This window comes from Callithrix jacchus, chromosome 7 (genome assembly GCF_049354715.1).
Source record: "Callithrix jacchus isolate 240 chromosome 7, calJac240_pri, whole genome shotgun sequence".
NCBI lineage: Eukaryota > Metazoa > Chordata > Mammalia > Primates > Cebidae > Callithrix > Callithrix jacchus.
This window is the reverse complement of record NC_133508.1, coordinates 100,991,624-101,018,754: the sequence shown is the minus strand read 5'-3', so window position 1 is coordinate 101,018,754 and position 27,131 is coordinate 100,991,624. Positions and strand designations below refer to the sequence as shown.

At 39.7% G+C, this 27,131-nt stretch overlaps 1 protein-coding gene and 1 pseudogene across 1 annotated transcript in view; one reads left to right on the top strand and one right to left on the bottom strand.

Annotated features, from left to right (window-relative positions):
• Positions 1-27,131, bottom strand: part of ROR1 (receptor tyrosine kinase like orphan receptor 1) — a 400,362-nt gene that overhangs the window by 310,479 nt on the left and 62,752 nt on the right. The gene's annotated exons all lie outside the window — the stretch shown is intronic.
• Positions 18,675-20,002, top strand: LOC118155219 (cofilin-1 pseudogene; annotated as a pseudogene).

The window sequence follows — 27,131 nt, the reverse complement described above, 5'->3', positions numbered from 1 at the left end:
AATAATAATCAGGAAGAATATGCCACCAGATTAAGAGATTTCCTTCATTTCAGTTTGTGAAATGAATTAATCGCTTTCCTTTATTTCAGTTTCAGTTGGCAAGCACACAGCTTGGGATTATCACAGACCCATAGATGGTGACAAATTAGAAGGGGCCTCAAGTGATCATGACCATTCTGCACATTTAGACTAGGACCTTAACGTGCAGCTAGAAAACCTGAGCCCAAAGACAGACATGACTTGCCCAGATAGACCCTGTGTGTAAGGAGCAGCACCGGAAACTCAGACTCCCAAATGTCTGTCTATTTGTTTACCTCCTTCCACTAGACTTGGCAGTCCCTTGGAGGCCAGAATCTATCATACTTGTCTTGTCACCTTCATGCCAGCTCAGCATGCCTAGACACAGAAGGCGACAGCAAATGAAGGTTGAAAAGACCACACACTAAAGTGATAGTGTTCTGTGCTTCTACTAAGGTATTATTTTAACCCAAGAAGGAAGAGATAGTTACCTCCTTCACTGAAAGATGACCCAGGTGGTAAAGTAAGGCAGAAATCACAACTGAGCATCCTGCTGGTGTGGGACCTAGGAAACTGGAGCTTTTACCCTACCTTACCCAAACTTGCTTTGCAACATTGGACAAGCACCTAAGTTTTCTAAAAAGAAAAAATATATGTGACTAGGCAAGATGCTGTCCTTGATAGAGCTGAAAGGAATCAAATTTTATGAGGTCACAAAGTGAAAGTCAATAATAAAGATTACACTTCACTGTATGTCACCTTGTGCTTATACTTTACTTATTCTTCTTTGTATATTATCACTAATCCTCACAGTAACCTTAAGTAAGTCAGGAAATACCCTATAACCCCATTTTATAGACAATGACAATGAGACACAGAATGTTTCCATGTTTATGTCAGAGTTAGGTTAACAAATACCACCAAACCAAGAGGCAAAATTCACACCAAGAAAGAAAAAGACATGCTCAACGGTAGATTAAGGGCCCAAGAAGAAGCGAACATGGCTTGAAGCTGAAATTAACAAGGAGCCATGCAACCTGGTTATCAGTCCCTAACTTCCAGGTTTCTTTACTCAAAATTCTACTTTCAAAGATACACTTCTTTCACAGAAACATGAAGATCAGATGGGTTACGGGAAATAGAAAGCCAAGATATTTGGCAGATAGATCGGACAGAAAAGGGGAAGTTAAGCCTCTTGAAATGTATCCTGCAATAAAGCAAAAGGTACTTTTTTTTTTTTTGAGACAGAGTCTTCCTCTGTCTCCCAGGCTGGAGTGCTATAATACGATCTCAGCTCACTGCAACCTCTGACTCCTGAGTTCAAGCACTTCTCCCCCTCAGTCTCCTGAGTTGCTAGGATTGCAAACATACCTGGCTAATTTTGTATATTTTTAGTAGAGACAGGGTTTCACCATGTTGGCCAGGCTGGTCTCGAACTCCTGAGCTCAAACGATCCACCCGCCTTTGCCTCCCAAAGTTCTGGGATTACAGGCATGAGCCACTGCGCCTGGCAGGCAAAATATATTTGTAAGCAATTTATTGAAACTTCACAGTAAAAAAAATCCTGAAATATGGTAAAGAATAACAAATAAAACATATGTGATACCCATTATTTATTGCTTAAGCTTAATTAAAATACAATTAATATTCATTTTCCTTATAGAATATGCCATTTAATTTTTTTATTTTAATAAATCTTAGCAAATACGTAAATCAACCCTAGACTTGTCAGGAAAGGCCACTCTACTCCAAAGTCCTATATTATTACAGAAACCCTAAGAAGACTGACCTACTGGCTTAATTAGAAAGGGCATTTGTCTTTCAAGATTTCCTAAAATCTTTTGAAGACCTTTTTAACATCCTGATATTATAATTTCCCACTTTATTGATGAGTACCATTATTTTAAAGTAGAATCCCCAAAAACAATATTTCCCATGTTTCCAACAGCAAGGCAATCATATGCCCACCTGCAAATCATGGATGCAGAAAGACGGGCCTTCCAGTAAGCCTACTGGTGAAGTATCTCATTCCTGAGTACAGGCAGTTCAATGTGCTGGGCTGCAGTGGCAGCAGTATTTCCTACGGACCTGTCTTGTTGCAAAACCAAGTACTGCTACACAATGTTCTTGGCCATGTAACATGCAAACCTGGTGTTCTGGCCTTCCTAGAGATATAATATTCATGCAGGCTATGACAGAGCAATGCCCAAAAGGGGAAAGAAAGAAATAAAATTCAAGGGAAAACCAAAGGAATGATTATTGGCAAAATGGAAAATGTTACTCCCAATTTTTACATTTGCAACATTTAATTATTTCTCCCCAAACTCAAGAGAACCATAAAAATAAAAGTTCTGGCAGCCATGTCTCAGTGTGCAGCTTTGTTTCATCACAGACTTTAATAACATTCTTTTTCTACTAGCGAAACACTGGGGAAAGGGTGGAGAGAGTCGGAGTTTCTGGACTCAACAGTACAGGATTCCTCCTGGACAGCTGTGTTCTTCCCTGGAGTAAAGCCCCTTTCCAAAGAGAAAAACACCTCTTTAGTTTCTGGCCCAGCTATTTTCAAGGCAATCTAACTTAATTCACTCAAAACTCCATCAGGCAAAACAGAATCTTGGCCATTACCAGTAGTGTGTCAAGAGAAGGGAAGGATGTTAGAAGGGCAATTTGTTTCTAAACTTTAAGACTGCACACCCTCCTATCTGTTCATCATTGTTATAAGGGACGGCCACATAACTGAGTAATTCGTCATGTCTATGTCTTTTACTCAAAAACACTATTTGCTAGCCAGAATATTTTCAAATGCTGTCTACCACCAGATTGTACCCTGACATTCTTCTACTTCTTTTTTTTTTTCCCCCTAAGACAGAGTCTTGCTCTGTTGCCAGGCTAGAATGCAGTGGTGCATTCTTGGCTCACTGCAACCTCCACCACCCAGGTTCAAGTGATTCTCCTGCCTCAGCCTCCCAAGTAGCTGGAAGTACAAGTTCATGCCACCACATTTGGCTATTTTTTTTTTTTTTTCAGGAGAGATGGGGTTTCACTGTGTTGGCCAGGCTGGTCTTGAACTCCTGACCTCAAGTGAGCCTCCTGCCTCGACCTCCCAAAGTTCTGGGATTACAGGCATGAGCCACTGTGCCCAGCCTCTATTCTTGTTAATAACTTCTTCCCAGCTTTCCAATACAGAAGCTCATAAACTGGCTTGCCTCTCTGGTTATTATTTTATATTTTCATAACTTCCCCCATTTTAAGATATTCTATTGAGCATTCCTCCTTACAGACTGAAAAGTTAACCACCTTCCCACACATGAAATTCATAACCAATTTAATCCAATAAAGTTTTATTGACCAGCTACAATATATAATATTCAGTGTCAGTGTGGTGAAGAAAGGCCTGAATTTTAGAACATTAATAGTAATAAGAATAATAGCTAAGATTTGCTCTGATCCTATGTGACAGAGATCTTAACATGTCTGGACAGATAGCATAATATTGTGTTAACAGTGAAGAATTTGGCCTCTGTTCTCTAACAGGCCTGGGTCCAGCGAAAAGCTCTACCACTTAGGCTGGTTTCTTCACCCTTCTGTTCCTCATCTATAAGAAACAGTCATTAACAAGATATACCTCATAGGGCTATTTGAGGATTTCAAAAAATCACAAGAGTAAAGAACTTAGCCCAGGGCCTAGTTAACAATGACACATTGCAACTACCCTATTATTTCCATTTTAAGAGGAAGAGACTGAAGCTCAGAGCTAGCCCACATCACAGCTGAGATTCAAATCCACACTCATCCAACACTGAATCCTTTGCACTTGCTAGTGCCACGCATTGACCAGGTGCACAGTGAGGGAAGGCATCTTAGAAGCCTAGAGGCTGGCAACTAGGAGGGCCTTGCAGTCAGTCCACCCTCCAAGCATGGCATCTCTCCAGTGAACTGGCAGGCAATCAACCCTGCTGCTTGTACACAAGCTCCAAGCTTTACCCACGTCTGTGTCCCAGATCTGGAGAAGAGCCTACAGAGGGGATGTATGATTACTAAATAAATGATTAAGGCAGTTTAAATAAAGTAATAATTATAGCTAAGTATTGAGCAGAAACTATGCACTGGGCACTAGAATCAACCTGTACTGACATATTTACTATTTATTTTTTAAAAATCAAATAAGCTTTGTAGAATGTGGTGATGCAGGGGCATATTTTCATTAAATCAGACTTTGGAGAGACAGATAAGAGCATCATAAAAGTGTCACCAAAACAGAGTAGGGAATCTTCCACTTCACAGGGCCTGTGCTTCATGAAAACATTGAGTGGGATAAAGTGACTGTCTTCCTTAAAAGCACTCAATACTAAAACCCTAGCCAGCCAGGAAATGAAAGTCAGAGGGTCTTCATATAACTGTGTTGGTTGTATCCTGCAGAGGGGCGCCCAACCCAGGGAGCAAGTGAGGACAGAAACACACCAGGACTCCTCTAGCCATGCTGAGAATCGTGATGTGGGTCAGCACACATACAACAGAAGGGGCAGTTTGTACAAAGGTACCATAAGAACTTTGACTACCTTAACACACACAGGCTAATTTCCAATTCAATCATCCCATCTCACATTCCAAGACAGAAAACATTTAAAACAATAACTATAGAAATATATTGATTTACTCACCCATACATTCACATACTCACACATTTCTTTATGTGCAGAGTACTACACTTAGGACAGCAGAAGACATAGTTGCAAGTATAAACAAATAGGACTAAAGAGAATAAATAACTTAATTTGCATCTGGACGGCATCAAAAACCTAGCTGCCTAGGTCACTGAGGCACTAGGGGTCGTGGAAGTGAAGAAAATACCCTCATCTAAACAAGACAAAAGGCAAAACAACACTATCATCAGATTTAAATACAAAGTACACTTGAAAGTTAAATTCACCTAGTAGTTTTAGAAGCAACACAGTTTACTCTTTAAGCAAAAAGTCAGATTTTTTAAAGTGGTAGAGTCTAAACTTGCTTTAGCCACAGAATCACTATGTCATTCTAGGAAAGTATGCAAAATACACCCAGTCTTAATTTGTGCATCAGGGAGAGGTTTCATCAATATCTGAGAGGTAGAATGAAAAATTCCACTCTACTTAACTAACGCAGTGGTGTTGTTAGTTAAAGCCACCCCCAGTCTCGGCCACAGATCTGAAGGGGGAAGGATAGGGAAGGATGAAGATATCTTTAAACAACTGCATCACCAAGCAAGAGCAGTGAAAAAAGAACAAACAAGCAGACTGTACTTTAAGTTAAGAAGACACCACTTCAGGAAAATAAGCATGTGGCCTAAAAGCACACATTAAACCTTCAAGGAAAAGCTGATAAGTGAAAGATATAGATACAATAACTCCATATGTCTTTAATATTGGCAACCACTCAGCACAATTCAACTTCAGAAGCTGATGGCTATCTTTTCAATTAAGTTTGGGGATGGGGGAGAGGATTCCCATGTACCTGAAACTGTGATAGGCAACTAACATTTATTACTTTATTTATTCCTCATAGCAATCTGACAAATTACATCTTATCCTACTTACGTCTTACTGCATGGATGAAAATACTGAATCTGAACGAATAAGAACCTCAAGCCGTTTCCATCATGCCAACTGTGCAGGATGGAGACTTGGAGGTGGGGCTCCAGAGTCACCTTTGGTAACCAAGAGCTGCTGAGGAAATGGAGCAAGACAGTCTTAAGAGGTTCACCAAATACGGTTCATTCTACCGACTCTTAAAGATCCAAATATAGCATGAACTTGCACTTGACCATAACCCTAGTGGCACATATCCACTGTCAATTGTCACCAGTTGATAAGAATGCACCGACTCACAGCTATTTATTCTCCATAGACCAAGAAAACACTCATCTAAGTACTCTCCCCATTGCCTGGGGAACCATGAGGTTTTCCAATACCAAATCCATACAACTATTTGCACACCATCTGAGTCTACTTGGATAAAAGACATCCAAGTACATCCAACATGGAAAAGGCACTTCAGGCAAACAACCTCCTTGCAGACTTGAGATATACCCCACTTGAGGGTCAACCATAAAATAGATACCTAAAAGTTGTCTTCATTTTGTTTATCAAATATGGTTATCTTGTGCTTGTTCCCTTTACCTCCATATGTTATTTCAAGTATCAACTAGATGGCTCTTATTAACACCTTCTAATGAGAGACTACAAAAAATAAATAAGTGAAAACCATGTCTAAGCCATCAACAACTAATTATCTAGAAATTTAAGAGAGATTTCAATTGCACAAAGATACACATCTAATCCCATTTCTGTTAAAAAAGAAAAAACCTTCTGAAAGTTGTTTAAAAATGGATACTTTGAAAATTGAATCCTATTTGTTCATTCATACATTCATTCAACAAGTACTTATTGAGCAACTGCTATATGCCAAAGTCTATGTTAGGTGTTAGAAATCCCAACATTAAAGACATTCCCTGTCCTCAAGGAAATAAAATCTAATGAGGAAAGAGAGGGTTTAAAAATGCAAGAACAATGCAGGGAGAGGAATGCTGCACTAAGTTATTGTAAGCACAGGTATGACAGGAAACCAGAGAAAGGGCTTCAACCCAGTCACATGGAGTCAAGGATGGCAGTATTGAAACACTGGGGATAGAGGATTATTTCAGATAGAAAGAATAAAATGTATCACTTCCATTTCTGGCCAAGTTGGAGTAACAGGATAATTGTCAAGACTGGGATAACAGTCAATGAAGGGCAATGATCCCTGGAAGAAGGCAAATGAAATTAATCCTACAAGTCCTCCAGCTTACTGCATAAGAGACCTTCTAGGTCAAGATGTCTGGAGAAAAAGGGGAATTGAGGCAGAGCTCAGTGAACTGCTGAGATGAGTGAATTGAGCTAACAGTCCAGAGAGACCAAGGCAACTAGAGTTTGCAAGGCAAAGTATCAGAGAAAAGAGAGCTGCAGAAAGAGCCACAGAGAATCCTCCTCAAGGATTCAGCAGAGTGCTGATCAGTGCATGCATGCATGGCAACTACCCAAAACTGGGGAAAGAAATATCCAAAAGGATATTTCTGGATTGGAAAACCTTATGATTCCCCAGGCAACAAGGAGAGCACATAGAAGAGTATTTCCTCTGTCATGGAGAATAATTAGTTCTAGGCTAAGTACAACTATTTCAGTCTTCCAAATCTTCAAAGCAAGACTTTCCAAAAGGATCAAACTGCTTCTAAATAACTTAACTGCATCCCAGAACAAAGTTCAAAAATATTTACAGAAATACAAAAATAGCCAGTAACAACAAGGAAAATTCACAATGTCTGGAATCTAATCAAAAATTACCAGGCATGCATAAAGCAGGAAAATATAACCCCTGATGAGGAGGGGAAATAAAATCAGTCAAAACTGACACAGATGTTAAAATTAGCAGACTGAATATTAAAATGGTTATTATATCTATATTCCCTAAGTTCTAAAATTAAGTGGAGACACTGAAGATATGAAAAAGAGCTACATCAAACTTTGAGATGTGAAATCTACAATGCATGCAATGAAAAATAGACTGGGTGGGATTCACATCAGATTAGACATTGCAGAGGATAAATACTAGTAAACTTGAAAACACAGAAATCAAAACTATTGAAAATGAGATACAGAGGGGAAAAAGAATTAAAAAAATAAACAGAATCAGTGAGCTCGGGAACAACTTCAGCTGGCCTAATATACATGTAACTAGAGCCCCCAAAGGAGGGGAGACAATTAAAAAATATCAAACATAGTATTTAATAATTGCCCTTGCCTCCAAGAATTTACAATCTTGATGGGAAAACAAATTGTAATAAAAAAGTCATAAGGTATTTGAAAATCAAAAAATATAAGAACAGAAAAAAATGTCATGAGGCAATACATAATTAATTACCAAACACACAGTACACGTAACTGTTTAGAGGAGAGGAAAAGGTTACCTCATGTTGGAAGGGCAGGTTAAAAATAATCAAAGAGGAAACATTTGAATTGTCCACTTCTTAAGTGGGTATTTTCATATAATTGAAAGTAGTGTTCATTAGTGTATAGAGTCAGCCCTCTACATCCCCAGGTTTCATACTCATGAGTTCAATCAACTACAGATTAAAGATATTTGGAAAAATAAGTAAATAAATAATAACAATAAAAAATAATACAAATTTTAAAATACAGTGTAATAACCATTTACATAGCATTTATATTATATTAGGTATTATAAGTAACCTAAAGATAATTTAAAGTATACAGGAGAATATATGTAGGTTAGATGCAAATACTATGCCATTTTAAATCAGAGGCTTGAGCATCCAAGGATTTTGGCATCCATCATGGTCCTGCAACAAACATGCCACAGATACCAAAAGACAGCTGTAGTTTTTCTTCTTTCATAAATTTTTCTTCTTTATTCATTCATTCAGCATTAACTGAGCAACCTGTATGTGCCAGATACCATCTAAGCACAGACAGGTTCTATCGCACAGACATGTTCTATCTGTACCTGTGATGGGTTTAGAATCCAGAAGAGGTAAAAGAGAGAAATGGCTATTGGTCACACCGCTAGATACTCTGTGATGGAAGTATGTTCAGAGTGTTGTAGGTAGGAGGCAGTTAACTCTGCTAGGGAGAGGAAATAGAAGAAATTCATGAGACAAACAACTGTCACCTATTTTATTTCTAAAACCTCCATCCTGCCGTTTCCAGATTTGGCTGCCAAAAAGAACTGCTGGAAAATATGTAGAGAAGGCTACCTGCTATGAAAGGAAACAGAAAGCCAAGCAGTTTTTCCCTTGATTTCAATATACAAGAGGAAGAAAATGCAGGAACCTCTTCCTGCCAAGCAATCAGCCACACCTCAGAGGTGCTAAGATTTAGATAAGCCCTGACAAGTCTGTTGAAGAATGCCTTAAATAGATGGGCAGCAGAGCAGTAATATGTCATACATTTTTATATGACATAAAGCTTCAGTGAATAAAAAAATTCACTGGCATCAAACTGGTGATCTGATATTTCCATTGAAAACATTTTATTTTTCTGGAAGCTAGCAGGCATGCAGTATGCAATATACAAAGTTAGAAGGAACATTTGTGATCACAGAGGCCAATGCTCACATTCTACAGATGGGACCACTGAGATCCAGAGACAGTAAGAGGCTAGGTCACAGCCACAGGAAGGTTAGTAGCAGCATCAAGTTAAAATTCCCATCATCCCACTTCTGGGAAGCTGGCCATCTTTACATTAAACCATGTAGTCTTTATCCATCTCTTCGAGTGAGCAAATTTGTGCTGTGATTTTAATAGAGAGTTATGCTAATATAGGAAAGGTATATTTAGATGTGGAATAGATGCTTTATCATAAGCCTTGGTTTCATAGTTTTCCTAAAAATGAGTGTTTCACTAAGGAAACCTCATATCTGAAAACTTTTTATTCATGTTCCACTTGAAATGAAAGATTCCTTACTGTGTCCAAAGTGCACTGTGTCCAAAGTGTTCAATTTACAGGGAACATCTTCTATTTTGCTGAAGAAGGAAACAAGATACAAGATCAAAGCATGAGCTAGACTCTCACTCTGCTATATACAAATTACAGGTTGAGTATCCCTTATCCAAAGTGCTTGATATCAGAAATGTTTCAGATGTCTTCAAGATTCTGGAATATATATGTTTATACCAGCTGAGCATTCCTAATCCAAAAATCCAAAATCTGAAATGCTCCAAGGAACACCTCTGAGCATCACGTTGGCATGCAAAACATTTCAGATTTTGTATTCTCAGATTAGAAATACCCAATCTATATATGATCTTAGGTAGCATACTTAATCTCTCAGTTTTTTCACCTATAAAATGAGGCTAACAATAGTACTTACTATGGTATGTGTAGTGCTTTCGCAAGTTTTGAGAATGGGCCAGCTGATATAAAGTACATCACCATGCATACCACAAGATTTCAAAAAACATTAGCAGCAGCTGTTGCCACAGTTGGAGACTATGATGCTGGGGGCGGGAGGCAGGCGCAATCATGTTAATATCTTGAGGTTAAACCATATTAGACATCTTTTCCATTATAATTCTCTAAGATAACTCAGATCATATATTTATGCCAGTTACTAGCATAATGACACAACATCTTAGTCTTAAACCTCTCCTGAAAGAGTGTGTACCTGTCCATAAGTTTAAACTTTACTTATAATAATAACAGTTACTCTTCCAAATCTGAGTGGAGCTAAATTATTTGCCACCTTATGCTGTAAACCCTGGGCCACAGAACCCGGTAATAAAATGTAAGAGTATCATACTTCCTCCCCCTGTATAAAGTCCTTACAGAAAAGCAGGGTCCTATTACCAATGTCATCCTAGGTTTCCCATGGTTAATGCATGTAGTAAGACTGAACTGTCATGCTGCAGATTTGGCCTAAAAGTAGAATGTGAATTCAACAAGTAAACTCTCCCAGTGAAAATGATCTGTTTCATTTTTTAGCGTTTTTCCTTCCATCAATACTCAAAGGAACTGGTTTGCATTAGTAAGTGCCTACAAAGGTTTCTTCCTCTTCTGGACAATTAATTTATATCAGATAAGACAAATACTAGCACATCTGGACAAACTCAGCATGAGTCTAAAAACCATGAAATTTCTCAAGGCATGTGTGAATAAAAACACCTCTCTGAGCTTTTCCAAGATGACAGACTGAGGGGAAAAGTGGGGAAACGGACATGATAGCCCTCTTTGAAGATAGGAAGGGCTGTTGTGTGAAAGAGGGAGCAGACTTCTAAGGCTGGGGGCTCAGGAGGACAGGATGAGAATAAATATATGGAAAAGTTGCAGGGGGCTGCTTTCAGCTCTACAAAACGAAGTGTTTGCCAGGGGAAGGGTAAGCACACATGTATGTCCCAACAGAGTGAAGCAGATGGCGGCTGAGTCCAGGCAGTACCACTGATGAGCTCTGCATATAGAGCAAGTTTCTTAACCTCCCTGATCTCTTCCCTATCAGTCAGTACAGTTATTCCTACATCTCACAGCTATTCCAGAATTCAAAAAAAAAAAAAAATATATATATATATATATATATATAATGTTTAATATATGGTAGGCATTATGATTACTTTCACTCTTACGGATTTGTTATAGGCCTTTGGAATAGGAATATCTATGTGACCTAATGAACAAAATCTCTTTAGTTCTGCTTTCTGCCTTTTCTTTTGGTCTTAGAACCCAATGAGAGAAGCTCAAGTTGTCCTACCACCTGCTGTGCCACTGCTCTCAGGTAAGATGCCAGTCTAGTTGTCTTCCATCTTCCCTGCATCTTTCCAACAGCAAAACCGAAAGAAAAACACTTATCATCCACCAATCTTAACCTAAGGAAGGATTATAGGGATTATTTACAAAATCATTACAAATCATTTTTCATATACAGGTGTTCTCCCCTTTACCCAGCATGTTTTGTGTAAATCACATTTTTTCCTACCAAATGAGCTTATAATTATTCACATATGCTTATTATTTTATTCCTAGAATATTACTCCATGACCATTAAAAAAGCTTTGGAAAACAGAAAAATAGGGCAGTGAGGGGAATAATCACCCACAGTCTATTCATTGTTATTTCTCCCTGTCATCTTCATACATGAGTGATGATGGTCTTTTTTTAACACAATTTTAACTTAGATTAGAATTTTGAAGGTGACTTTTGAGCATTTTTAACTACTCTTCACTTAGTGGTGGCTCCTGCATGAAGTTCCTCTGTTCTCAATACCAATTGAGTATTAGTGATTTTTAAGACATTTTAAAGTACCAAGGGACAATGCCACTTAGAAGCATGGAAGTTTGAAAGCATAAAAGAAAATCTGCACTTGAAGAAGGATGACTAATGCAATCTCTCATTTTGTTAACGTTAAAACCCAAAAAGCCACACAGGCAGCAATCTTTGCTAGAGCAAGGTCCGTGAATTCCCTGGCCAGTGCAATGCATCCACTGTAAATTGGGCCCTAGTATCTCCTGCTATGCATCCCCAACATAGGTTCTATGAGTTCGGACTTTGCCTCTTCAATTCCTTAGAAAGGCACATAATGGATTCTGTGTAAATGAATGTATAGGAAACTAATTTGGGCCAAAGTAGGCTTTGCTGAAGATAATTCTACACAACTGGAAACTCAAACTTGCCTATAATATAGCTAGAACAGGAGGAAAAGGGGGGAAAAAAATCTCCAGTCTTTGCTCTAACACCTTTCCTCAACTGACATATCTTTATACGTTCAAACTATGATAGTTTATATCATATTTGTTGAATAAGCAAAATTTAATCTTATTGTTGAATAACCAAGGAAGTATTGGAGAGGGTAAAGAGCAACAGGAACTCATACACTGTAGGAAGGACTTCACACTGGCATAAGGCCCTTGAAGAGCAATTCTCCAACATCTAGGAAAGCCGAAGACATGCATACTCTATTCTATTCCTAAGTATTTAGCATAGAAAAACTTACCACATTTTTACGGAAAGACAAGTGAAATTTTCATGGCAGCATTGTTTATAATACACAAAAAATGAAGACAGGAGAATGGATATATTAATTGTGAAATGGTCATCCAATAGCATACTTACTGCGCAGCAACTAAAATAACTTCTTAGATCAACATGCAATTCCTAATTTCACAAGGTTAATACCAAAAACAGCATTGAGCGAAATGGCAAGATGTATGACAGGTACAGTAAGGTCCCATTTATATACAATTTAAAAACAGGCAAAGCACTATTTTTAGTAGCACTATTAATGCATTTATGCACAGAGAGCAAAAATATAAAAACATGCATGGGAATGAAAAGACATCACATTTAGTAGAAAGATTATCTCTGGAGAAGAAAAGAGAGGATTTAGGAGGGGTACACTGGGAACTTTTGCCATGTCTATAATGTTTTATTTATTTTAAAAATCTGAAACATAAAAATTATTTGTATCTGAAATGGGTTTTATCACTTTTGTTTTTCTGTATACTTAAAGTATTTCAAAGTTTAAAAAAGAAGAAACAAAAAAAGCATGATGGCTTAGCCAAGGATTGGTCTAGACATCCAGGAATCTGAGATGTGAGGAAAAACAAAAATCCATCCACCGTTTTGGAGCATTTTCATCATTTATTTATATTTATTTATTTATTTGAGACAGGGTCTCACTCTGTCACTCAAGTTGGAGTGTGGGACACCATCACTGCTCACTGCGGCCTTGACCTCCTGGGCTCAAGTATGATCTTCCCACCTCAGCCTCCGGAGTAGCTGGGACCACAGGTGCATACCACCACACCTGACTAACGTTTTTTATTTTTTGTAGAAATGTTGTTACCTCTGCTCTTGATGAGATACCTATGTGACCTCCCAAAACGCTGGGATTACAGGTGTTAGCCACTGCTCCTGACCCTATTTTAGGCATTTTAAAAAAGGCTGGCCATCGCAAACTCCTCTGTAATCCTGGGCATGCCATGGTGCCAAAGCCAAAAGTAAATACAAGCTAAATACTGAAGAATAAATGAACAAATCAATGAACAAACGAACTGAATGGGTTGTTATACATGCCTTTGGTTAATGAAATAGAAAAAAACAATTACCATTAATAATTTGAAATCCAAACCACTTCTAAATGTGGGCCCGTGGACAGCTCTTCTGAAAGGCATCATTAATTAAACAAAAATTGAAAACAAGTAGGCAAAGAAACCTTTAAAGACTTTAAGATTTTTTAAATTCTATGTTTTTTCTTTATCTCAGAGCTAGGCGCAGCACACTCATCCCATTCTTGTCACCTAAGGCCAAGAGTTCATTGCCATAACAGGCCCCAGGATGCTGCCAATAGCCTGACATATAAATAAGTCTTCGGGTATCTGAGTGAATTAAAGAGCACTTCTGAGCCTATGTGAAGAATCCCCAGCATTTTTCTGCTCTCTTTACTCAGTTTACTGGGTACATTAAGATTCTAAATCATTCTGTCTTCACGAACGTAGGTTTGTCCCTTTGGGGACAAAAAATTGCCAGGATGATAACCATGATTTCAAATTCCTGACCATTATAGGGGAATATACAGACTGGATGAAAACAAGCAGAAATCCACTACCAGGCATTTTTGCCATTATTGACTTTTTAAAAATTCCAAGTGAATATAAAAAGAACCAGAATAAGATACATGGCACATTCATCTAAGCCTAGTAATTAAATCCAAAAAAGCAGTTTATAGTAGTTTAAGTAAAAAGAATACTTTTAGAAAGTACCACAGGCTTCCACTATCTGAAACAAATTAGGTGTTTTTTAGTTTCCTTATGTTATTAAAATATTAATTTACTTTAAAATATAATCCTGAAGCTTCCTTCAAAATACCTTCTTCAAGGAAAGGGGCACATGTTTATAGTGTCCTTTTAAAGTTTAACAAAAGAAGGATTCAAACCGAGTTACCTCCACTCTGCAAAAGTCTTTTTTCAAATGTGTAACAAGATCTTATTGCAGTCACTGGGTCTGCTTTCCACACAAAGAAAGACTGGAAAGCATTTGTGTTATGCTTCTGGAGTTAAAAATGAAGACGCCTTTTCCTTTCCATCAGTCCTTTTTTATTAATAAGGTGGCCACACTAAGTCAGAAATTATAACCATCTGGCTTTCACCATTAAATGCAGATTCAAAGGCCTAATGATAAAGTGACCTCTTTATTAATAACAGAGCGACAAGTGGGCATTTTCCCAGAGTGTTCACGGAAATAAATCAATCCATAAGTCCAGGTATCGGCTGTATTGGCTCTTAAGTTTTCTCTTTGATTTGGCCTTTATTGTTTTTAATCACTAGGGAAACAAAAAGGGAGCTCAGGAAGCACCTTTTCTGTGAGTTTTGTTATTACCTCTGCTCTCGATGAGATGTCACTTAGCCACCTCATGTAACTTGAAGACAAATCTTTGATTCTCCACATCACAGAAGAATCATCACCACACACCATCTAACCGGTGAGTAGACACAGGGACCCATCAACTGCAGGGAGTATATCTGAATCAAAGCCTCAAACAAAGGTGTGTAGGAAAACCACAGCTCTGTCAAAGGAAAAAAATAGTGGAATCACTGCAGCTGTATTTTAATACGGCACGAACAGAGCCCCTTGTTTTCTTTAATTCATATATTAAAATTTTAATTATCAAGTCGGCTAAAGTGTGGTGGCTTTCAATTGAAGTGGGTTTTACCGACCCAGCCTCGCAGGGCAGACAGAAGTCCTTTGTTGCGCTGCCAGACGCACAGAGACGCCAGCATGGCACCATCCACGTCCTCTGCTTCAGATCCTTCTGGCAGGAAGCCTCTACCACCACCTAGAGCACAGAAGTCTCTGGGAGATGAATCTCCCTGGCCCTTGTCCAAGGGGCTTTATTACTAGAAAGACCAGAAAGATCTCTTTACTAACCTGATCTTTCTCCTTACCCAATCCATAGGCTGGTATCAGAAGAAACAGCAGAAGACTGAACTGCTATGATGGAACTAGGTCATGAAGGACGAGTAGTTCTTGCAGGGAATGTTTTGTGAAGGCTGTGGAGAACACTCTTCTCCCACCACGGAGAGAATTCCCACAAGTCCTTTCTTTACTAGAAAGTTAAAACCCTCTAGAAACCCACAACACCAAGGCATGGAGCCAGCACGTACCACCCCAACACCCTGCTCCTCTCCCTGGCTTCCCGTTTCCCAATTTCCCCTCACTGGTTCCCTCACTGCTACCACTCTGAGGAAGACAGTCACCACCTCTCAGGTGGAAGAAGACCTCTGCACGTCTGTGGGGACAGAGGCAAGAACACCGGACTGATAATTCAACAGAGGCCCACGGAAGCCGGCCCAGAGGAGACAGCAGGGAGCTCTTGTAACCAGCCAAATCCTACAGATCCCCCTTAGTGACTCCACCTGCAGGGCCCCTGTCCTGGGCCTATATTCAGTAGAGTCCTTGCTCGGAAGGGACTCACTGTGCCACGTTAGGAGTGTTAGTGAGCTTCTCGAGGCCTCATTATTCTTCCCCATAAAATCAGAGCACAGAGTCAGGTCATGTCAAAAGTCCCTTGAAGCCTTGGCATTCTATAACTTTACATTACTTCCTTTACCTATTACCTCAGTTTCCTCAAGTATCAAGTGGTGCAGTTGCAGATGATTTTAAAGCCCTTTACAACACGGAGGCTCTATGATTCTGTCGATGAAGACAGATCACAAGCAAGGATTATGCTCTTAATCTCAGTGGCTCTGTCTTTGCCAAATAATGATAGGAATGTACTTCAGCCGAATGCCCCCATCCCAGCTACTAGTACATCTGGTTGGGAAACCTACAGCTACTTCTATCTGCCTGCTTGCCAACACGGAAATCTTCAAACAAAGACGGGATGATTCATGGCATCTTTAATAGGGCCCCCACCTTGACATTAAATCTTAGGCTGAGGTTATCAAAAACAGCAAGTACACAAAGAACTTACTCACAGCCTGAGAGCAAGCCAGAGACGGTGCAGGTGGCTGGAGGAAAATCGACACGAATTACAAAGAAAAGGTGTATTGAGTTAACAGAAAATAATTCTGGTATTGAGGAACAGGGGCTGAAAACAGATGTGAGAGGCAGGCCACCTCCTCACCATGAGGAGTGAAAGCAAGAGCCACAGCTGCTGATTCCTCAAACACACACACATACATATTCTATCTCTATATATCTCTCTCTCAAATAAAAAACATAAAATTCACTATGCTGGCCCAGGGGTGTGGGTTGTGGTGCCCTTCGAGGAATACTGTAGAGCTGGAAGCTGATTAGACATAGCACTCAAAAACCAGTATTCCAGAAGGAGTTTGAAGCTAAAAATGGCAGTTTCACATACTAGAGGGGTGCTGAGTATAAAAGCATAGGTTCAGGTTCCACCTAAGCTTCATGATCTTTTATAAATTACTAAATCTCTACACCAAATTCCTCATCTGTGAAATGGAGACTGCAAGTATCCAGTCTATCAGAAAACAGATTTTTAAAGCATGTAAAACACACGCAAGTATCTGGGGCACAGCAGACACTTCCAAAAGTTGGAACTTACTATGAAGATGCATGCAGATATCAGATATCAGAACACAATAGTGGGTCAACCCAGAGAGACAAACAGAAATCGAGGAAAGACAGGTAGTGGCAAACAAGGCAAAACAGTGGGACAAGGGTTGAAACAGGAACTAAAAGAAATTCTCCAGCATCGTCACTTTCAATAAATATCTATTGATGTGAAGGGGAAGAAAGCAGATTGCCGGATGAGTGATAAAAGACGACCCCATTCATTGAAAGAGAAAGAGAAGCAAAAACACAAAGCCAAGGAAGAGACTACAGACACATACTCCAAATACTATTATAATAGTAGTTATCACTATTATACGGTTATTTCAGAGCTTTTTTATTTGTTCATTTATCAACATTTTCCAAATATTTCCATTTTTATTTCAAAGTTAATAAAAATGGCACATTTAATAGGTGCTGAGTAGCTGTTCCTTCAGGAAGCTGAAGCCCTGGAGAAGATCATTGGCATTCTGAAATTCAGGCTGTGTTATAATTATGTGAAAGTTCTTAACACATATATGGAAAAACTCAGCCAGTCTATAAATATATGTAGAAGACCTTCTTAATTCAAAAGCATGACATTAAACATTTCAGGGAAAAAAAACCCATAAATTCCCAAAGAGTCTCCATCTCATTAGGGAATTAGATATGCTCACATTAAATTATAACTCACAATGCAGGGTGCACTAGTTTAACAATAAATTCAAGAACAGTGATTTGAGCCATGCCAAGGAGAATGGGGAGACTTCAAAAGGCAGGATAAAGTCACTTTCTGGGGCAGAGACAATTTAATTAAAAAGAAGATCGTTCTACCCACTCTTCCAGGTAACAGAGAATTCATTGTATTCTGAGGAACAGATCTTACAAGAAGACAGATTGCATGACCTTCCATTTGCAATGGATTCTTTCAGGAAAGGGAGTAAATAAGATTGCCTAGAAGGGGCTGCTTTATGTCACTGAGGAGATAACTTTAAACAGGCTTCCACACCACATGCACCACACTTAACAAGCAAACTCCCTATGCTGGGCTCCTATAGGGCCTAATTTTCACCTCAGCCCCAACTTTACCCAGATTCTCTCACCTATTATTATTAAGCTACTTAGCTGCCTTCCACTGTTCATCTCTAGACCCCAAACACCCTAGGAGACTATGAATTCCTTTTGTTCTTTCAGGTAGTCATTCACCATTTTTCTCAACACATGCCATGTGCTAGCAACACAAAGATAAATAAAACAACCGCCATGAAGTTGAAAATCTAGCAGCAGAAACTGACTTATTAGTAGATATTTATAGGTCAGTGGCTGATACGTACCTGGAGCATCCAAGAGAAGGAAGAGGATATGCCTAACCAGAGTGAACCCAGGAAACAGGGATTGGAGGACATTTCAAGAAGGATAGGTCGCAGCAATAAAGGCACTAACCATGGTGAAAAGGGACACAGTGAGCAGAAAACCATGCAGCCAGATCTTAAAGTATGAGGCAGAGAGTGCAAAGACACAACCCTAACAGCCAACACTTACTGAAGGCTAATCATGTGTGAGCTGATTAATTCTCACCAACCCATGACGTAAGTTTTATCATCCTAATTTAGCAATGAGGAAAGGAGGCCACAAAGGTTAAGTCACAGGGCAGTAAGGGAGATAATCACTCTGATATGCTGCCTCCTGAGGCTGGGGGGATCAGCAAGGGCTGGTCTGAAAATCCCTTCGGTGTCATGCTAAGGAGCTTGGGCTTTTCCTATAGATAATGGGCAGGCAGTAAATCTCTTTAAGCAGGAAAGAGTCAGATTTGTGTCTCAGGAGGCTACTTCAGCAAGGTGTGGGGGACTGAATATGAAGAGGGACCCACCTTGAGTTAGGGAAATCAGCTAAAAAGTTGTTGCAATCTTCCTATGGGCAATGTGCCTGATCTAATGGTGCAAAGAAGGAGCAGAGGGCAGTCAGGTCCCAGCAGCGGCTGCAGCGCTGGAGCTTCTGTGGCTCTCCACGCCCTCTCCTTTTCACTTTCAGAAATGTGGTCTCCAGTGTGGCTGTCTCTGATGATGTCATCAAGGTGTTCAACCACATGAAGGTGCCTAAGTCTTCAATGCCGGAGGAGGTGAAGAAGCACAAGAGGGTGGTGCTCGGCCGGGCACGGTGGCTCAAGCCTGTAATCCCAGCACTTTGGGAGGCCGAGGAGGGTGGATCACAAGGTCAACAGATAGAGACCATCCTGGTCAACATGGTGAAACCCCGTCTCTACTAAAAACACAAAAAATTAGCTGGGCATGGTGGTGCGTGCCTGTAATCCCAGCTACTCAGGAGGCTGAGGCAGGAGAATTGCTTGAACCCAGGAGGTGGAGGTTGCGGTGAGCCGAGATCGTGCCATTGCACTCCAGCCTGGGTAACAAGAGCGAAACTCCGTCTCAAGAAAAAAAAAAAAAAAAAAAGAAGGTTGTGCTCTTCTGCCTGAGTGAGGTCGAGAAGAACACCATCCTGGAGGAGGGCAAGAAGATCCTGGTGGGCGATGTGGGCCAGACCATGGATGACTCCTAGGCCACCTTTGTCAAGATGCTGCCAGATAAGGACCGCCACTACATCCTCTATGACACAACCTACGAGACCAAGGAGAGCAGGAAGGACCTGGTGTTTATCTTCTGGGCCCCTGAATCTGTGCCCCTTAAGAGAAAAATGATCTATGCCAGCTCCAAGGATGCAGTCAAGAAGAAGCTGACAGGGATCAAGCATGAATTACAAGCAAAATTCTGCGAGGAGGTCAAGAACCACTGCACCCTGGCAGAGAAGCTGGGGAGCAGTGCCATCATCACTCTGGAGGGCAAGCCTTTGTGAGCCCCTCTGGCACCCTGCCTGAAGCATCTAGCAGCCCTATACATGCCCTCAGGGATTGCAGGCTGGCCCCTTCCTGCCAGTCCAGTTGGGCTGGGGGAAATCCCAGCTGGGGGAGGACAATCCCTTCACCCTAGTTGCCAAACATACCCCTCATCCCCAGGATTTTCCTCCTCCCTCCATCCCTGATGGTTCTGGCCTTCCCAAACTGCTTTTCATCTTCTGATTCCTTTTGGGTTGAAGCAGACCAAATTCCCACCAGGCACCCCAGTTGTTGGGGGGCCTGTATTTTTTATAACAACACCCCCACTCCCCACCTGTTCCTCCCCCTTCCCACGCTGCCAGCTTCTAACTGCAAGTGACTCTGTGCTTGTCTGTTTAGTTCCGTGTATAAAGGGAATGCTGTGGAGATGACCCCTTCCTTGCTGCTGGTTCCTCTCCCTATTCCCCTGGTCACTGCTACTCATGGAAGCAGGAGCAGTAAGAGACCTTCAATTAAAAAAAAAAAAGAAGGAGCAGAGAGAACAGATGCAAGATATATATGCTGGGAGACATTCTCCATAAGTCCCGTAGGTTTCTGCACAACTTGTGAGCAAAGCACTGGCTGCCCTTGGTTCCAGATTATCTTTTCAAAGATGTTTATATGGAGAGCAGCTTTGGAAGAAATGATCTCCCTCTGGAGCAAAGGTGAAGCATCTTTACTGCCCAAAATAAAAGATTTGGGTTCCCTAAGTTCAGAGTTCCTCTGTGTAACACAATGCACTGCATGTGTGGATGTCACCCGGCTCTCTTCATGACATCCCATGCGAGTTGGGTCTCAGAGAAACAGTGAATGAATACGTCAGCACTCTGGCTACTGCTATTGCTATGACTAATAAAGTCCTTTTTCTCTAATCCAGGAATCCTGTGTCTTTTGCCAGCATCCATGGAACTATGGCAGGCAATTTCATTTGCAAGTAAGAAAAGTCTCAAATCCTTCTCAGGTCTTAATAATAATTAGGGGGAAAAATTAGCAGGATTAGTGAATGACTAAATGTAGTGTTAGGGAGAAAAAGGAATCAAAGATTACTTCCATGTTTTGTTTGTTTGTTTTAAGGTGGAAGTTTGGACAGTGGTTTGAATGGTTAGATAGTAATGTTACCAACAGAGGTGGAATATTTAACATGTACAGAAATGTAATATATAATGAGGAATAGGGGGTGCTGGGGATGAGATAATAAATTCACTTTGGAAGCCTATGAGATATCCATGTGGAAGTATCCAACACAGAACTGAATAATGAAGGCAAGGGTGGGGGCTGGGTTAATGATATGTAGGGTCATTAGCATCAGGGCATAGCTAAACTCATGATATTGGATAAAATCTTCTTACATATAGAAACCATCATATTCATCCTTAAACCCTTAATCCCCCTGCAGAGGGCTTTGCACAAGGTATATGCATAATAAATGTCTGTTAAACAAATGGCTAAAAACAGATCCAGAATTAGTTGAATCCTTTATTTAAATTAAAATTGCTTCAGTGGTTACCAATGTAATGCTAATCCAGGTTTTCTCAAATCAGAGTCTCAAATACAGGATCTCTACATTTGTTTCACATGAAATACAAACAGTTTCATACACAAATAATTACAAACTCATCATTCTCTTAGATGTAGTATGGAAGCGGAACAAAATTCTAAGACTCATAATTTCATGTCATTAAAAAGTAATATTGTTGGTTTTCTTTCTTTTTTTTTTTTTTTGAGACAGAGTTTCGCTGTTGTTACCCAGGCTGGAATGCAATGGCACTATCTCAGCTCACTGCAACCTCCGCCTCCTGGGTTCAAGCAATTCTCCTGCCTCAGCCTCCTGAGTAGCTGGTACTACAGGCGCGCACCACCATGCCCAGCTAATTTTCGTATTTTTAGTAGAACATTATTTTTAGTTTCACCTTGTTGACCAGGATGGTCTCAATCTCTTGACCTCGTGATCCACCCACCTAGGCCTCCCAAAGTGCTGGGATTATAGGCGTGAGCCACCGCGCCCGGCCAATATTGTTGGTTTTCTAATTGGGAAAAAAAGTTCTATTATCCACAGGATCACTTCTACCTTCATTCATTTAAAAAAACAAAAAACTTAGGACCTACTATGTTCAAGGAACTGTGCCGAAATCTGTAAGGGATCTAAAAAGCATAAAAGTCCCTTCGTTAAAGGAATTTACAAAAGCAGTTGGTGGCACATGCACCAGACCAGAATTTAGTTCCAAGTTTCACATTTAGCAATTTTAGGACCTTAAGCAAGTTACTTAACCTCTACAACCTTTAGTTACTAAATTTATAAAAAGAAAATAGTGAAAATGCATACCTCATAAATGGCAATGAGACTTACATTTTATAATACATGTAGAATATGTATTATGATACTTCATCAAAAGTGGTGGCCAGTAAGATTACCATCATTGTAAACTAGTTGGGGAAGAAACATTCATAGAAATACTCATAGAAAAACCACTCAGTGAGGGATATTGCAGAACATTATAAATGCCATTGACATGGTAAAGCACTAGAAATGCAGACCCTTAGGAACCTGTTGAGAAGAGTAGTAGTTAACACTGTGTTTGAACTTATTTAAACCATCCTAGAAACCTATAATAGTATTATTCCCATTTACTAGATGAGAAAACTGACAAGTAGACAAGTCGAGTAACTTCCTGGGTTCACCCAGCAGAAAGTGTTGGAACAGGAACTAAACCCAGGTTGTCTGACTCCAGAGTCTGACGCCAAGCTGGCTCCTCAGGGAGAATCATGCATTTTTATGACTTATATTTTGAAAAGAAAAGAACTGAATGTTTTTAAAGTATTTGCTTTCAACTCACAATTATTATACAAATACTGTTCTACTCAGAATTAAAAGATGATTTTAAAATACCTAAACAGGGCCGGGCCCAGTGACACATGCCTGTAATCCCAGCACTTTGGGAGGCTGAGGTGGGTGGATCACCTGAGGTCAAGAGTTCGAGATCAGCCTGACCAACATGGTGAAACCCCGTCTCTACTAAAAACAAAAAAAAATTAGCTGGCCATGGCGCCACATGCCTGTAGTCTCAGCTATTTGGGAGGCTGAGGCAGAAGAATTGCTCAAATGAGGGAGGCAGGGGTTGCAGAGAGGTGACATTGTGCCATTGCATTCCAGCCTGGTGAAAACTCCTTCTCAAAAAAAGAGAGACAGAGTGAAACTCCTTCTCAAAAAAAAAAAAAAAAAAACTAAACAGACAAGCAGATGGACTTTTCTAGGCTGGCTCAGGTCCTATTTCACAGATTCTGAAAACTGTGAAGGAAAGAAGATTTAATGATTCATGCCAAACACTGTGTAAGATAAAGTCACGGTGCATCATGGACGGATGCACAAAATCCAAAGTGACTCAAAGTGTAGGGGTTTGGGCTTAAAGCTCTAAGGCATCTTTATGAAATAAAGTGACTCCATTTACCAACTCTCATTTCCTACTGTTCATAAGCACTTCCTTAAGTTTAATTTAATATACACTCCTCTCAGATACCGAGTTTTGGGGAGTTATGCTTCCATTTCCACGTGAATAATGTAACAGACTGATAAGATAGATTCAGCCACTGTGTTGGACCACCTTGGACTTTCATCAAATTTTGTTTATTTAATTTTCAAAGACAATAAAGATGAAATATCCTAAATATCCAACCACTAAGTGATGGTTAAATAAATCATGTAGGCTGTGCTCACTCAGTGTTATATCACACAAACACTAAAGATAATATCTGTCCACACAAGGTGGCATGCACCTGAAGTCTCAACTTCTCAGGAGGCTGAGGCAGGAGGATCACTTGATCCCAGGAGTTCAAGTACAGCCTAGGCAACATAGCAAGACCCCATCTCAAGAAAAAAAAAAGAAAAACAGTATCTATAAAGACTTGGAAAAATTAATATTATATATTAAGTGAAAAAAGGCTTGCTACAAAATAGCATAGACAAGATGATTACATCTAAATGCCCAGAAGGAAATGTACCAAAATATTAAATGTAATTTTTTGTGTTTATGATAGGAGCGTAGGAGAGATTTAATAGTCTTTCACTTTCTCAATGTTGCTTTGTTTTCTGAATTTTCTTTGGTACATATATTATTTGTACATTTTTTAATTGTAGTAAACTAATATAAAAACAACAAAAAAGTTTAATGTGCTATCCATTGCACTACAGAGTCTTCTTATACTTTTTTAATGTTCGGAATATTTGCATTACAGACAGATTAATGGATAAGCAAATGTCAAATTAGATAAATAGATGGATGGACGGATGGACGGAATGATAGATGGATGATATGGAGACATTCTTTTACCAAAACATTACAGAATACTTCTTCTTAGAAATACAGTCAAAATCTGGCTTCCCCATTCAACTCAGCTGTCTCTTTCTTTAAACCAATCAGCCATCTATTTCTTCAAGGGAAATGTTACTTAAAAGCATCTTAGATGAACAGATCCAACTTTTGAAGCCCTAAATAGAGGGTATAGGTAACCAATTAATGCATGAATTACAGCCATGCGTCGCTTAACAACAGAGGTATGTTCAGAGGAAAGCGTCCTTAGTTGATATGCCTGTTGTCATGTGAACATCACAGAGCATATGTAAACAAACACAGATGGTATAGCCTACTACACACCTAGGCTTTATGATAGCGCCTGTTGCCCCTAGGCTCCAAACTTGTATAGCATGTTACCATACTGAATACTGTAGGCGATTGTAACACAATGGTATTTGTACAGCTAAACATACCTAAACATATAAAAGATGCAGTAAAAATATAGTATAAAAGATTAAAAATGTTACACCTGTAGAGAGCACTTGTCATGAATGAAGCTTGCAGGAATTAGAAGTTGCTCTGGGTGAGTCAGTGGAAATGGAAGTGAAAGCCTAGGACGCTACTATACACAACTGTAGACTTTATAAACACTATATACTTAGGCTACACTAAATTTATAGAGTATATTTCTTTCTTCAATAATAAATTAAACTTAGCTTACTGTAACTTTTTTACTTTATAAACTTCTTATTTATCTTCTAACTTTGGACCCTTTTGTAATAACGCTTAGCTTATAACAGAAACACATCGTACGGCTGTACAAAAATATTTTCTTTATATCCTTATTCAGTAAGCGTTTTTCTATTTAAACCTTTTGACATTAAAAATGAAGACACAGCTTACGTCTGTAATCCCAGCACTTTGGGAGGCCGAGGCGGGTGGATCACGAGGTCAAGAGATCGAGACTATCCTAGTCAACATGGTGAAACCCTGTCTCTACTAAAAATACAAAAAATTAGCTGGGTGTGGTGGCACGCACCTGTAATCCCAGCTACCCAGGAGGCTGAGGCAGGAGAATTGTCTGAACCCAGGAGGCGGAGGTTGCGGTGAGCTGAGATCACGCCATTGCACTCCAGACCGGGTAACAAGAGTGAAACTCCATCTCAAAAATAAATAAATAAAGACACAAACACACACAGTAGCCTAGGCCTATGCAGGGTCAGGATCATCAATATCACTGTCTTCCCCCTCTACATCTTGTCCCCTGGAAGCTCTTCAAGGGGCAATAATACTCATGGAGCTGTCATCTGCTATGTTAACAATGCCTTCTTCTGAAATACCTCCTGAAGAATCTGCCTGAGGCTGTTTTACAGGTAATGTTTTATTTTAAAAGCAAAAGGAGTACACTCTAAAATAAAAGTCAAAAGTATAGTAAATATATAAACCAGTAACATAGTTGTTTATTACTATTATCAAGTATCAAGCATACAACTCTCAGTATACAATTAGGTATACTGTATAGAACTGGAGGAGCTATAGTTTTACAGGACTGGCAGGGCAGGTTTGTTTATACCAACATCGCCTCAAACACATGAGTAATACACTGTGCTACAACATTACAACAGCTACAGTCTCACTAGGGTTTCTTTTAGCTTCTTTAAAACCCTATTGGACCACCGTCTTATATGCAGTCTAACGTTGACTGAAAGGTGATTATGTAGTGCCTGACTGTAGTAGCTACCATACAACTGTGACAGGAAGAGTAACTTAGCTCATACACAATTACATACATACTTTTTTTTGAGAGACAGAATCTCATTTCTATCACCAAGGATAGAGTGCAGTGGCACGATCACAGCTCACTGCAGCCTTTACCTCCTGGGCTCCATTGATTCTCCCACCCCAGCCTCCCAAGCAGCTGGGACTACAGGCACACACCACCGTGCCCAGCTAATGTTTGTAGAAACAAGGTCTCACTATGTTGATCAGGCTGATCTGGAACTCCTGGCCTTAAGCAAAGATACACGCTTTCTTTCGGCAGCCACAAACAATTAATTATCAATATAAATGTCAATATGACAAACTGAAACTGCTTTTCAGAAAAGGTTATACAAATTTGCTTTTGCCAAAGAAAAAAACCTACTCTGCTGGCCAGAAAGTACTGAGTTCAGTCTAATGAAATGAGTAGAATAGCTATGCAAACTGCACAGTGAACTTTGGAGGCTGTTTACATCTGGAAATGTGCATCATGTACACATTACTCCATATGCGACCAGTAATCCTTTAACCACTTTTGAAAGACCGACCATAACACAATCCTAAAAATAATAATAGTATGCATATTTTTAAAAAGAATACAATTATTGAAAGAGCTTTGGGAAATTAACACAGCCCTACTGTGGAAGTCAAATCCATACGTAGTATAAAATGAAAACAAATCTGACATACTGAGCACTTGTCATGTGGCCCTCACTGACAGGGCAAGTAGAATTTTCAAAGCAGGATGGAAACTGGAGGTCAATGGAAAGTACAGATGCTAGACTACCTTTCTTTATGGGGAACAGAAACATTCTATTAGCCCCAGGCTGCTTTAGCCAAGTTGAGCTCAGCCTCCTCTGCCATTCATCCAAGATAAGGCACCAATGTCTTGATGCTGGTTAACAGAAAATTCAACCACGCACACACAATTCATTGCTGTAAGAGGTGCTTCTATGTGGTTGTCAGCCTTTTGCAATATCAACTCAACAGGACCACAGACTTTTTACAATATAAACATAAATTAATTGAGAGGCAAAGATGGAGGGATAGGAGGGGGCATTCTTAAAAAGATGGAAAGTCAATTGCATTCGTGGTCACAAAAGAACCAGGGGTGTTTTGGTTTGG